Source organism: Prunus mume, linkage group LG3, assembly GCF_029339155.1.
Source record: "Prunus mume cultivar Tortuosa linkage group LG3, ASM2933915v1, whole genome shotgun sequence".
Classification (NCBI taxonomy): Eukaryota; Viridiplantae; Streptophyta; class Magnoliopsida; order Rosales; family Rosaceae; genus Prunus; species Prunus mume.
Window position 1 is genome coordinate 18,486,804 of NC_142700.1, and position 11,428 is coordinate 18,498,231.

The following is an 11,428-nucleotide window of genomic DNA, read 5'->3' on the forward strand; positions in this document are numbered from 1 at the left end:
ATTTTGCAATATAATTTCAGTTCCAGTTTGGTGGGCATATTGGTGTTGGTGTATTCAATTTGTTTCCATTTTGTTGATGAGAGGGCATGAGTGGATAATTGTGATATGAACAACTAGTAGTAGGTGTTGATCAAGAGGTGGGAGAAATATAAAACAATTTCTTCAGCATATATAACACCCAGTTACAGGTTCCAAAATGTACCAAATCAGGTTCTAAGTGAAACAGAAGCATAAAGATAGATGAACATAAACACCCAGTTCAGGTTCCAAAATGTACCAAATACAAAACAACCACACTAGGTTCCAGCCCAGAGACTCAAAAAACACATCCAACAAACTATTCACAAAACACATCTAACTACTTCAAACAAGACATCCAACAGACATCCTTCTAGTTAGCCTTCAAAACATCCATGGTCTAAGCTTCTTGGCAGGAGACTTGAATCTCTTGGTAGGAGACTTGGGTGGTTGTAATGATGATGATGTAGCTCTAGTGTAAGAGAGTGGCTGTGATGATGATGGGAGTGGTTGTGATGATGATGGCTTGTTTGGCATTTCTACTGTCCCATTTCCAACCTAAAATAAAATGGAACCATATTAACTAAATAAAGTACATCAATTAAATTTCTGACCAAATTAACCAACCAAAGTAGCATGACAGAGTTGTCACTTACATTTCCTCTTACATTTCCTCTTCCATTTGGCATTTGTCCTCTCCTATTTCCTATCCTTCTTCCTGTAGTAGTACCTCTACCTCTCTCTCTGCCTCTAGTTGGGTTGGGCTGATTAGGCTGGGCCTAAAAAACAAAAATAAACTAAACAATAACAAATGTTCCTTGGTTGGGCCTAAAGAACAAAAAGGATTTAAACTAAAGAGATTTTAACTAAAATACCTAAGCTGCCTCTTGGACTGTAGAAGAGCCAAATGTTCCTTGGTTGGGCTGATTAGGAAGGTCCTACAATAACAAAAACAAAAAACTAATTAAAGTAAATAATAACAAAAGGAAATTAAACTAAAGAAAATATAACCCAAATACCTATGCTGCCCCTTGGTTGGCATGCCGTGTCTTATTATGTCTCTCCTGGCCATAAATAGAGCATCTTATCTTGACATAAATCCTTCTCAACTTAGTAGGTGGTGGATTGTAATATGGGGGCAAAGGGTTTGGAGGAATTGGAATAGGTACTTCAACCTCAACTGGTTCTTTATTCTTTGATTTCTTAGGTCTTCCAGGCTGCTTCTTATATGGAGGAGGTTTAATTGGAGGCCAATTAGTTCTCTACCACTGGTCCATGGATGGTATTGGGTGTACCATAGGTTCATATAAACTCAGGTAGGCTTCTTTCTTATAGCAGTCATGTGCATAGTCAAACACATTTGCCTTCTTTTGAAAGATACAAGAAATAGCATGAGAACATGGGATCCCACACAAATCCCATCTTCTATAAGAGCAAGTCTTAGCTTTTAGATCCACTACATACTCTCCTCCATACATATGGCTCACTTGGTATTTGCTCTCACATGCTAATCTAAGAATGCATTGACTAGCTCCCAACTTGTTCTTCTCAACGATCTTGAGAATCCTAGGGCCAATTGGATGTCTTCAAACCGTACCAGCAATCCTTCTATTAGCCATCCTTAACATGATATAAACTCTACTCCTTTCTAGATATGTTAAGATAAACTTTTCTCTTGAATCTAAATTGCAAGAGTTAAAGGATTTACAAAGGTTGTTTAACAATAGATCACACTTAGAATGTGGCTCAAAATGAGATCTACTCCAATTTTTGGCTGGTCTTTTCACAACTTCCACGCTTCTTCATCTTGCTCTTTCATCTTGTCCATTTCTACTTCATACCAGGGAATGATAGTTGCTCTTATCGCAGCCCAAAGAATGTTTTTCAGTGCAAGGCCAGCATGCTCTGTCTTGAAGTTGTTGTAGAGATGCCTAACACACATTTTGTGCTTAGTTGTTGCAAGCAATATCTCAATTGCAGGTATTAGATCTTTTTGCTTGTCACTCATAAACACCCAAGCTTTCCCATTCTCAATTTTTAAGTCTTCAATCAAAATTTCAAGGAACCAAATCCAACTACTTTTTGATTTCACCTCTACAACAGCATAAGCAACTGGGTACATTCCATTATTCCCATCAACACCAATGGCCGTTAAAACTTGCCCTATGTAAGGTCCCTTTAAATGGCATCCATTTACACCAATGAGAGTCTACATCCTGCCAAAAATCCCCTCTTACAAGCTTCCAAACATACATAAATTCTTTCAAACATAGGTACATTACCCTTCATCTTATTCTTTATAATCACAGTGCTGCCCTGTTAGCCTTCTTCAATTCTTCTGCATAGTCCCATAGCCTCGCATATTGCTCCACATAGCTTCCTTCAATGATCACCTTGGACAAGCTCTTTGCTCTATAAATCTGATTCCTTGAAACATTCATATGATACTTTTCTAATACCTCAGACTGGAATGCCCCCACATTCTACCCAGGATTTTTCCTAATCTTGTCAGCAAATCTTTTTGACAACCACCTTGAATTAGTATATTTAAGTTTGTCCACTCTAGTACACTCATGCTCTAAGGAGAGAGTCTTTATGGCAAATGTCTGCTCATCTTTGTCTATCTTGGAAGCAAACTGAATAAAAGGGCATTTCGTGTGACCTACACACTTTGCTTGAATCCTTTTATTATCATTCTTCACCAATTTAACATTACTCTCTTGCACAATTACATACTCCCTAATAGCTTCCTTGAGTTCATCCTTATTGGCAAATTGCATTCCAATTCTAAACTCTGGATTTCTCAAATCAGTTTATTTCCTAGACTATTTAAAATTTTGCTTATTTCATTTCCTCTAGCTTGTCTTTTTTTGACAATCTTCCTCACCACCAGAGCTATCACCATCAAAAGGAAGTCGATCACTATCTTCATCATCATCTGATATCTCCCCTATAGCTTCATTAAGACGCATTTCATTCATCTCTTCAAAACATTGTGCATATTCAACATTTGGTGCATCGTTCCTTGGTTGTGCTCTTGATGCAGCCTCTTTATTACCATTTTCTTTTTCACTTAATTCATAATCACTGTCAACAATAACATCCTCTTTTTCCTCCTCTTCCTCTTCCTTTTCATTGCCAACATCCTCACTATGCTTGTTGTTGCTATTTGTCTTCACTCTCTAGCTCGTTGTTATGAGTAGGATCATGGTAATACAACACCAATACTTGATATGATGAAATGCTCCCAACCAACCTTAGAATACAACTATCATTTACAACCTCATTCACAACACGTTGACCAATTTTTGCAGGCCCCTTATAGTAAACTTTTAAGTTTGTAACCCTTTGTGTTATATCAACTTTGTATCCAAGATCTATCCCAATTTTCTTTAAATCCAATAATGAGAGATAGTCATGAATATAGTTGTCAACATAGCATACTTTGCCTTCCTTATACACGCCATTCTCCAACAGACCAAAGTGGTGGATTTCGAAAGTACACAGCTCTGCTTTATCTATCACATTACACAAAGGTATGCTTACAAACAATTTCCATGACAATGAGGACAAAGTAAACAATGAAGACAAAGTAAGTGCAGACATGTGCAAGTGTGAAATCACTTCCATGACAAACCGACATAAATGGGACCACAAACAATAATAAAGACTCAAACTTACATTTTTTTCAACCTTGAAGCCAAAACTTCATTGTCAACAATAGGACCACACATTTGCAAAAAAAATTTATTGAAATATAAAATGCATAAGGAATATTTAGGTAATAGTAACTTACCATACTTGGGGGTGTTCTCGACCATCGAAAAATTGAATCCATTTGAAGAAGCCTCCACACACAGTAGACCCAACACTTTTCTTTGTGATTTCCATGAAATTGAAATCCTAGATCTATACTTTATCGCTTTTTTTAACTCAAAATCCTTCGCAACTTAGTTCATTAAAGCATAATACTGAGATAATGTTCCAAAATCCCCCAAAAATCGAAGTCAAATACCTCTCGATTTGAAAACCCTAGACCTTCGCGATTTTTCCCTTTTGCTCAGACTGCCAGTTCTATTTAACGTTCTCTTCAAAAACAAAAGATTTGTCTTAATTAACTGAAAAGCCAGATTTGACCATCAAGAATCTGTGAGATGCTTGCCACGTCGTCATTTTAAAAGGAAGAAACTCACAAACTTGATGGAAGGACTATTGGTGCAACAAAACACATACTTGAGTGATATCTGCAACTAATAATTGAGTTTAGTGACCCAAATATAACTACGGGTATAGTTTAGAGATCATTGCTGTGAATAACCCTAAATAAGTAGTATGATTTAAGATTTGTATAAATTATATAAATATATAATATAATAATAGGAAATATAAAACTTAGTCTGAAACGACCTGACCCAATTTCCACTTTGGAATTCGGGTCAAAACCTATTTAAAACTGACACATGGTAACCGTGGATCGTAAATGACCAAAATGCCATGAAAATAGTAACATAAACCTGAGCCCCTAACTCGTGGCTGCGCTTTGATAGCGTAGGCTGCCACGTGCCCTTTACGAGGATCAAGCCACACGTAGTTCTTTCTTCATTCGATATGTAAGCCCAGGCATTTCTGTAAACCTGGTTCTAGGATTGGCATTCCTGAGTATCCGGGACTCCGTTTTATGATTCGTCAAACACTATACGATCCTGGCCAAGTCTAGATTACCATATCCGAAAATGGTTACGATCCAACGGTTCGAAACTATTGAATCCGGAAATCACACAATATGCGAGATCCGTTTGGGGTTCAAATGTTAACCAAATTAAGATCTGCGAATTCCTACGCGCTCGTGACGACCCAAGGATCATTCTAAAATTGAAAGTGGTCTCTACCAATCGCCCACGCGCCGCCACATGCGCCGCGCGTGGGTGGCTTGATCAATTCCTGGCGGTCTGAAAAACTCTATACCACCCGTCCAAACTCCTAACTTAGGTAACATACCCCATTTGGAACAAGTTTTGTTCTTGGACATACCCCAAAAAGTGGCCGGAACTGGCAGGAACTGTGCTCTCAAAACCGGCTGAAACCTAACTCGTAAATCGAGCTATCTATGCTTGAAATTTCTGAAATCCTACCCAACCAGCAGCTAGAGCATGAAAAATAGCTAGAAAACCATACCTCACTCGTCCGATTTGGTGGCCGGACGACGAAGAACGAAAGGTTGGAAGTTCATCAAAAGCATCGGCACCGCTTTGTGGCGGATTCGGCGACTATGGCGAGGGATTCCGGCTACTATGGCAGCGAATCGAGGCGGTGAAGGGCTGGGACTGGAAGAGGGAAGTTTGGTGGTTCGTTTGGCACTGGTCTTGCCTGAATCGGAGGTCGGTGAGAAAACAGCTCCCAAAGTCGGCTGGTCGTGCCCTCGAATCCAGAAATTTCTGGGTTTATATAAACTGAAGTTCGAAATATTTACGGTTATGTCACTGAACTTCTTTTAATCGTAACTTCTTCGTTACAACTCCGATTTGAGTCCACTACGGTCTACGGACTCGTTTCATCGCGCTCTACGCAGCGGTATAACTGAAATCCCCAAATTCCTACTCGGTCAAAAAGTCAACTTTTAAACTAATAAAATATTTACAAATTTATAAATAAACCCAATCCTAGACATGTATTTATAAAAAAACCCAAACACTATTTAAACATAGAAACACACCCAAAATCAACCCCAAAGTCAACTTTTTGGGTGTGTTTATAAATGGGTTTTGAGTGTGTGTAATGATGGGTTTTGGGTGTGTTTATATGTTTAAATAGTGCTTGGGTTTTTTTATAATTTCAATCCCCACTTTGGGTGTTTTAGTGAAACTCCCTAAAATATTCTAAGGATATAATGGTCTTTTATTGGAATAAATTAATAATTAAATATTAATTAAGGAACGGGTTGTTACAATCTCCCACCCTTATAAAAATTTTGTCCTCGGAATTTACTTATCATTCACTAGATGGGGTGGAGGTGCTGGGCCTACGACTGCTACTCGGATGCTTAAGTACGCTCTTCTAGTACTGCACACACCACTTGCATCTCAATAACTGTATCTATAAGACAATCAATAAAATCTGAAGGCAACCTATGTATATATGGGTACTTGAGGTAGCTTAAGAAAGTATAAAACTCTGAAAAGATCTGCTAATTAACTGAATTTATGATAAATTTAAAACTCTGCTGCCATTAATCTGATATTTAGCTAAAATCCCCTTTTTCCTAGGAGTGTCCGACACTTGGCTAATGTTGGGCACAAAAGACTAATTGCCCTTTTTAACTGAAATTCAAGTGCAACTTCTACGAAAATTGGGCAGAGTTTTCCTTGTAAATGAACATTCCCAAAAACATTCTACCTGTAAAACAAGCATATATGTTTAAATATGTATCTGTATTACAACTGCCAGCATGTAATGAATTATATCCAAAAGGAATCAAGCATTGTAGCACTCAAGTCTCAGGTTGCAACAAATCAAATAATTCAATCTGCTCAGGAGATTCATGTCAACTTTGAGATCAATAAAAATACTCTGGCAACCTCAAACATTTTAACTCGTGCATTCTTACTTATGCATGATTATCAAATAGTAGTTCTGCTGAAAAACATTGAATGTATAATTCATCATGTTCTGTAATCCTTGCTGGACTCAGGAGACATCTGTCAACTGATCCGCACAGCTCCACATCAGGTAACTGTAAGACTCGTGGGGCAAAATATGCTAGTATTACTGGAACTGTTTAATACCATATCCAATAGTAAAATATGAAAGCCAACAACTTACATGAAATAAAATAAAACAACTTAAATAAAATAAACTAAGATGAATTAAAGCAAACTAAACTAAAATAAATAAAGTCCATAAGTAAATACATATATATATATATATGCATATATATACTCCATCTATTACTTGTAAAACAACTGTGATGTTTAAATAAATAATGCTAACTGTATAAATCCTTAATTTATTTTAAAAAAAATCTCAAAACTTAAATCCTCTCCACCTAGGTGTACCCTCATATTTGATCCTTCAATTCCTTTAATACCGTCAATTCTTTTAATACCGTCAATTCCATTTATCCGTCAATTCCATCCTCGCAGGCCTCGGAAACACAAAGTTAACCGAGCCGCATTCCTCGGTCTCAGAGATAAAACTTGAATCTGAGCCGCAATCCTCGCAGGTCCCGAAGACACCAAGTCCATCCGAGTCTCATTCCTCACAGGTCTCGGGGACCATTAGTCACCTGAGCCACAATCCTTGCACCACACGATTCAGGCGTCCTCGATACTCGTGGGGCATAAACTATCTCAAGGCAACTAGGGGGTACCCTATGGTGGGTTTGAAAATCATAATCTGTTATTTACATAAACTTTCAATAAACTAGTTCTGAATTGAACTTATTCAATAAACTAGTTCTCAACTAAGCTTAAATGTATCGATATATATCTGTATATTTATATATATATATATATACCAAAATCTGATAAAAACCAAAAGGTTATATTACTTCCTTTTCAACCACCAAATATATGCATCAACTACTTAACTAGTTAATTAACCACCTTGCTCTCTGCTTGCATATTATTCCAATATCATATTTATACTCTTATAACACAATTAATCATATGAGCAAGTATAAATAGGTGATGAATAAACAGATAATTAAATGCTCAACTTGCTAAACCTCAGTTCTTGACATACAAGTATATATATATATATATATATATTAAAATGCATAACAAGTTTTTCAAATGAAAACCTCAACAAATTTTTCAATCATAAGAAATGTCCAGCAATTCTGAAATAAGGATGCACAAGTAATGCTTTTTTATATAATTTCAGCCCCTATTTTGGGTATAATACTAAAGCTTCCCAAGTTTATATTTGATTATAATAATAATAAAAAACTCTTATTTCAATCTTAACTAATAATTGTGGAATGCAAATGCAAGTAAGATTTATTTTTACTAAACAAGTAACTAATAACACCTTCAACATCATGTCAATTTTATCCATAGTACACATAATTACTTCAATGCTAAAATTAAACACTTTTCATAGCTGATTATTCCACTAATATGGTTACAAGTGATTATTTAAGAAGCCTCAGAAATACGAGAATAACCCCAAGGTCAACACCATATGCATGAATTTGACCACATTACAAATGCATATAGGACTTGACAACTAGTTATCCATCGTATACATACATATAGCAGAGTAAATCTTCAAACCCAAATTTTGAGTTGCCATGATTCTTGGATTTGAAGCTTTTCGTTGTTTTTGAATTTCAATTGGGACTTTCGCATATGTTGCCAATCCAATAAGCTTCAAGAGATCTGATTATGTACCAAGGAAGATCAAATTGCCACCACTTCCAGCCCTTGTCGAGCTGGGTATTCAAAAGCGTGGTGGTGATTATGCTACCCTTCTCTAAGCGTTAACAACGCGACTAACCTAAATTGTTAAAAATTTGTATGAAACTTTTAGGATCTCAAATTTTCATTTAGCAAAGATGAAATATAGCAGAGTGAGGAATATATATACAATATACCAATTGTTCGTAGACATATCATCCGGTGTTTCATGGTTTCTTTCCCCACATGTGGCCAACTGAATTTATCGAACGAGGTGTTGTTCAAGCCAAATTCTTGTTTGAACGAATGACATATATGATTCAGTTACTTTAAAAAAAATAGAAGCGAAAGGGGAAGGGGGTTTTTTACGTGCACGCACTATCAATGGTGCCATCAAGGTTCGAACATGAAATCGCTGGTTTGCAAGTGAAATGTCCTTTTTCACTAGACCCTAGACCCCATTTACTATTATGATTCAATTGGGTTGACAAAGGAGAAAATACCCCTTCTGAAGGGGCTTCTGGATTCGAGCCCAAAATATTCAACTTTTTAATTTAGATAGTTTTTCTATGATTGATTACATTGAAAAATGTAGATATAATAAATACGTATTTGGATGGATGACCTATCTACACGGCTTACACTTACGTCAACCGCCTTGTATAAATTTTTCACATTACTTACTTTTGGTATGAGATTTTGAAGAGCATGGGGTGTGCCTATTCAAAAGTAGGGTTAATCATTTTATTAATTCCTGAACTTAGACCCGATTTGTATTTGAATATCTCAATTTTCAAAATGGTTATGGTGGTCCTTTAACTTCACTTTCGTTAGGACAAATGGTTATCACTACAAAAAAAAGTGGCAATAGTTACCATTTTGTCACCAGTTTTGGTGACTGTTGTGGGGGTTACTAAAGGCAACAGATTACCATTTTTATTTTTTGGTGACTAAAAAGGCTTTTAGTCACCTTTTTTTTTAGTGACTTTTTTCACCAAAAAGTAAAAATGATGCCTTTAGTAACCCTCACAAACCAAAATTGGTGACAAAATGGTGACCCAATTTTATTAACTTTATTTGTTAAATGTAGGGGCAATATGGTATTTTTACATTAAAACCAAAAAATGAATAAAACATAATATCTTTAAAATAACAATAAATAAAAAAATAAATAAATAACCAACAAAAAAAAAAGAAAAATTAAGTTTTTGGGGAGTAGAAATCAGGATAGATGGGCAGAGAGGGAGTTTAATTTTAATTTTTCAGTTGTTTGATTTTTTATTCATATTTTAATCAATTTTTATACAAAAATACCATTTTGCCCCTGCATTTAATAGAAAAGTTAACAAAATTAACGACACGATCATTTGTCCTAACGAAAGTGAAGTTAAAGGATCACGAGAACCATATTGAAAATTGAGGTACTCAACCAAGTTCAGGAACTAATAAAACGGTTAGGGAAATTTAAATTGGCAATTAACCAGTAAACAATCTCACCAGTCCCCAAACCAAGAAGGAAAATCCACCCACAGCATGTAGTAAACCTCCAAGAAGAACTGAATGTACCAGGTGAGTAAAATGAAGAAACTTATAGAATGGCTGCTTCTTCAAATCTTCCAACGTTCTTGAGTCCGCCATACTGCAAATTTCCGTTTAAAAAAGTTCAAAAAAAGGTAAGAGAGAGAGAGAGAGAGAGAGAGAGAGAGAGAGAGAGAGAGAAAGGTGTGTGTTTTTACTTGTCCAAAACGATGTGTGCTATTAAAGATCCAACCCATGTAACTATGCCAAAAGCCCCACCTTGTGTCAGCAAACTGATGGTGGTGTCGGCGTGTAAAACCATTCAATCGGACTACCCTGCAAACCCAAACACATGCGCAAACATATTTCCTCTTTCCCGCAAGTAACAGCTAGCTAATACAATATGGTTAAAAAAAAAGAAGGGAAATTGACTTACTTAGTTACTAAAGATAAACCTTAATCAGAAATCATCACTTTATAAAACTTAACCACAAATACTCACTTTCTAACCTGAAAGTACCATGTTACCCTCCTTATAAATACTTCAATATTCACCTATTTATCCACTCACAAAAATTCATTTCTGATTTGAACACAACTCTCTAGCTCTTCTCTCCTCTGTCGGACGTAGAGCATCTGAGACCAGCACCATAATTCAGGAGGAGACCACGCACACACACACAACCACCCCAACAACAAAAGCCTACACAAAGGAGAAACAGAAGGAATAGAAAAGGACGCATCAACAACGGCAACCCGCCATACCCGTTGTCACCTGGTGCTCTCTTCTGATCCTCTTGTCACTTTGTTTTTGTAATTTTGAGTTCTAAGCTATTTTTCTCCTTCTTCAATACACAGGAATCATTTTTCTCAAAATAACACAAAAAAATAAAAATCAAATCTTGATATTCTCTAGCATAGAAATAGGTTAGTTAGGTCAGTTTTTGCTTCAATTTTGATTTTTAGGGGTTTGGCGTCTAATCCTATTTAAAGGAAATAAGTTTCTGGAAAAAATTTCACGAGCAAATAATTTGCAATATGAGAGTAGAAAGGACAGTTTTTTCAAGTAGTTCATTATGTTTTGAATTTTGAAATAGGTTTCATAGCTCACTTTATACACCATACAGGTTCACCAGTTCTGTATTGGTTTCATTGCTTTTGGATTTTCGAACACTCCTGAGAGTGCAATAGTAAGGGTGATGAAGAATTTAATTGTTTGCATTGATTGTCATGTTTCTATGAAGTACATTTCTCTAATCAAAAACAAAGAAATTACTGTAAGTAATGCTACTATATTTCATCACTTAAAAAATGGTTGGGTTATGTCCTTGATAGAATATACACATCATAGTTGATAGTAATTGATCTCTTGGAACTTTATGTACTTTCCATTTCTATTTTGTAGGTTTTCCTTTGGTTTTGAAAGTCCGTAAAGAAGCTATGAATTCCTTGAGTGACAATGGTTCTGAAAAACGAGGAATGGTTGCAACAGTAAA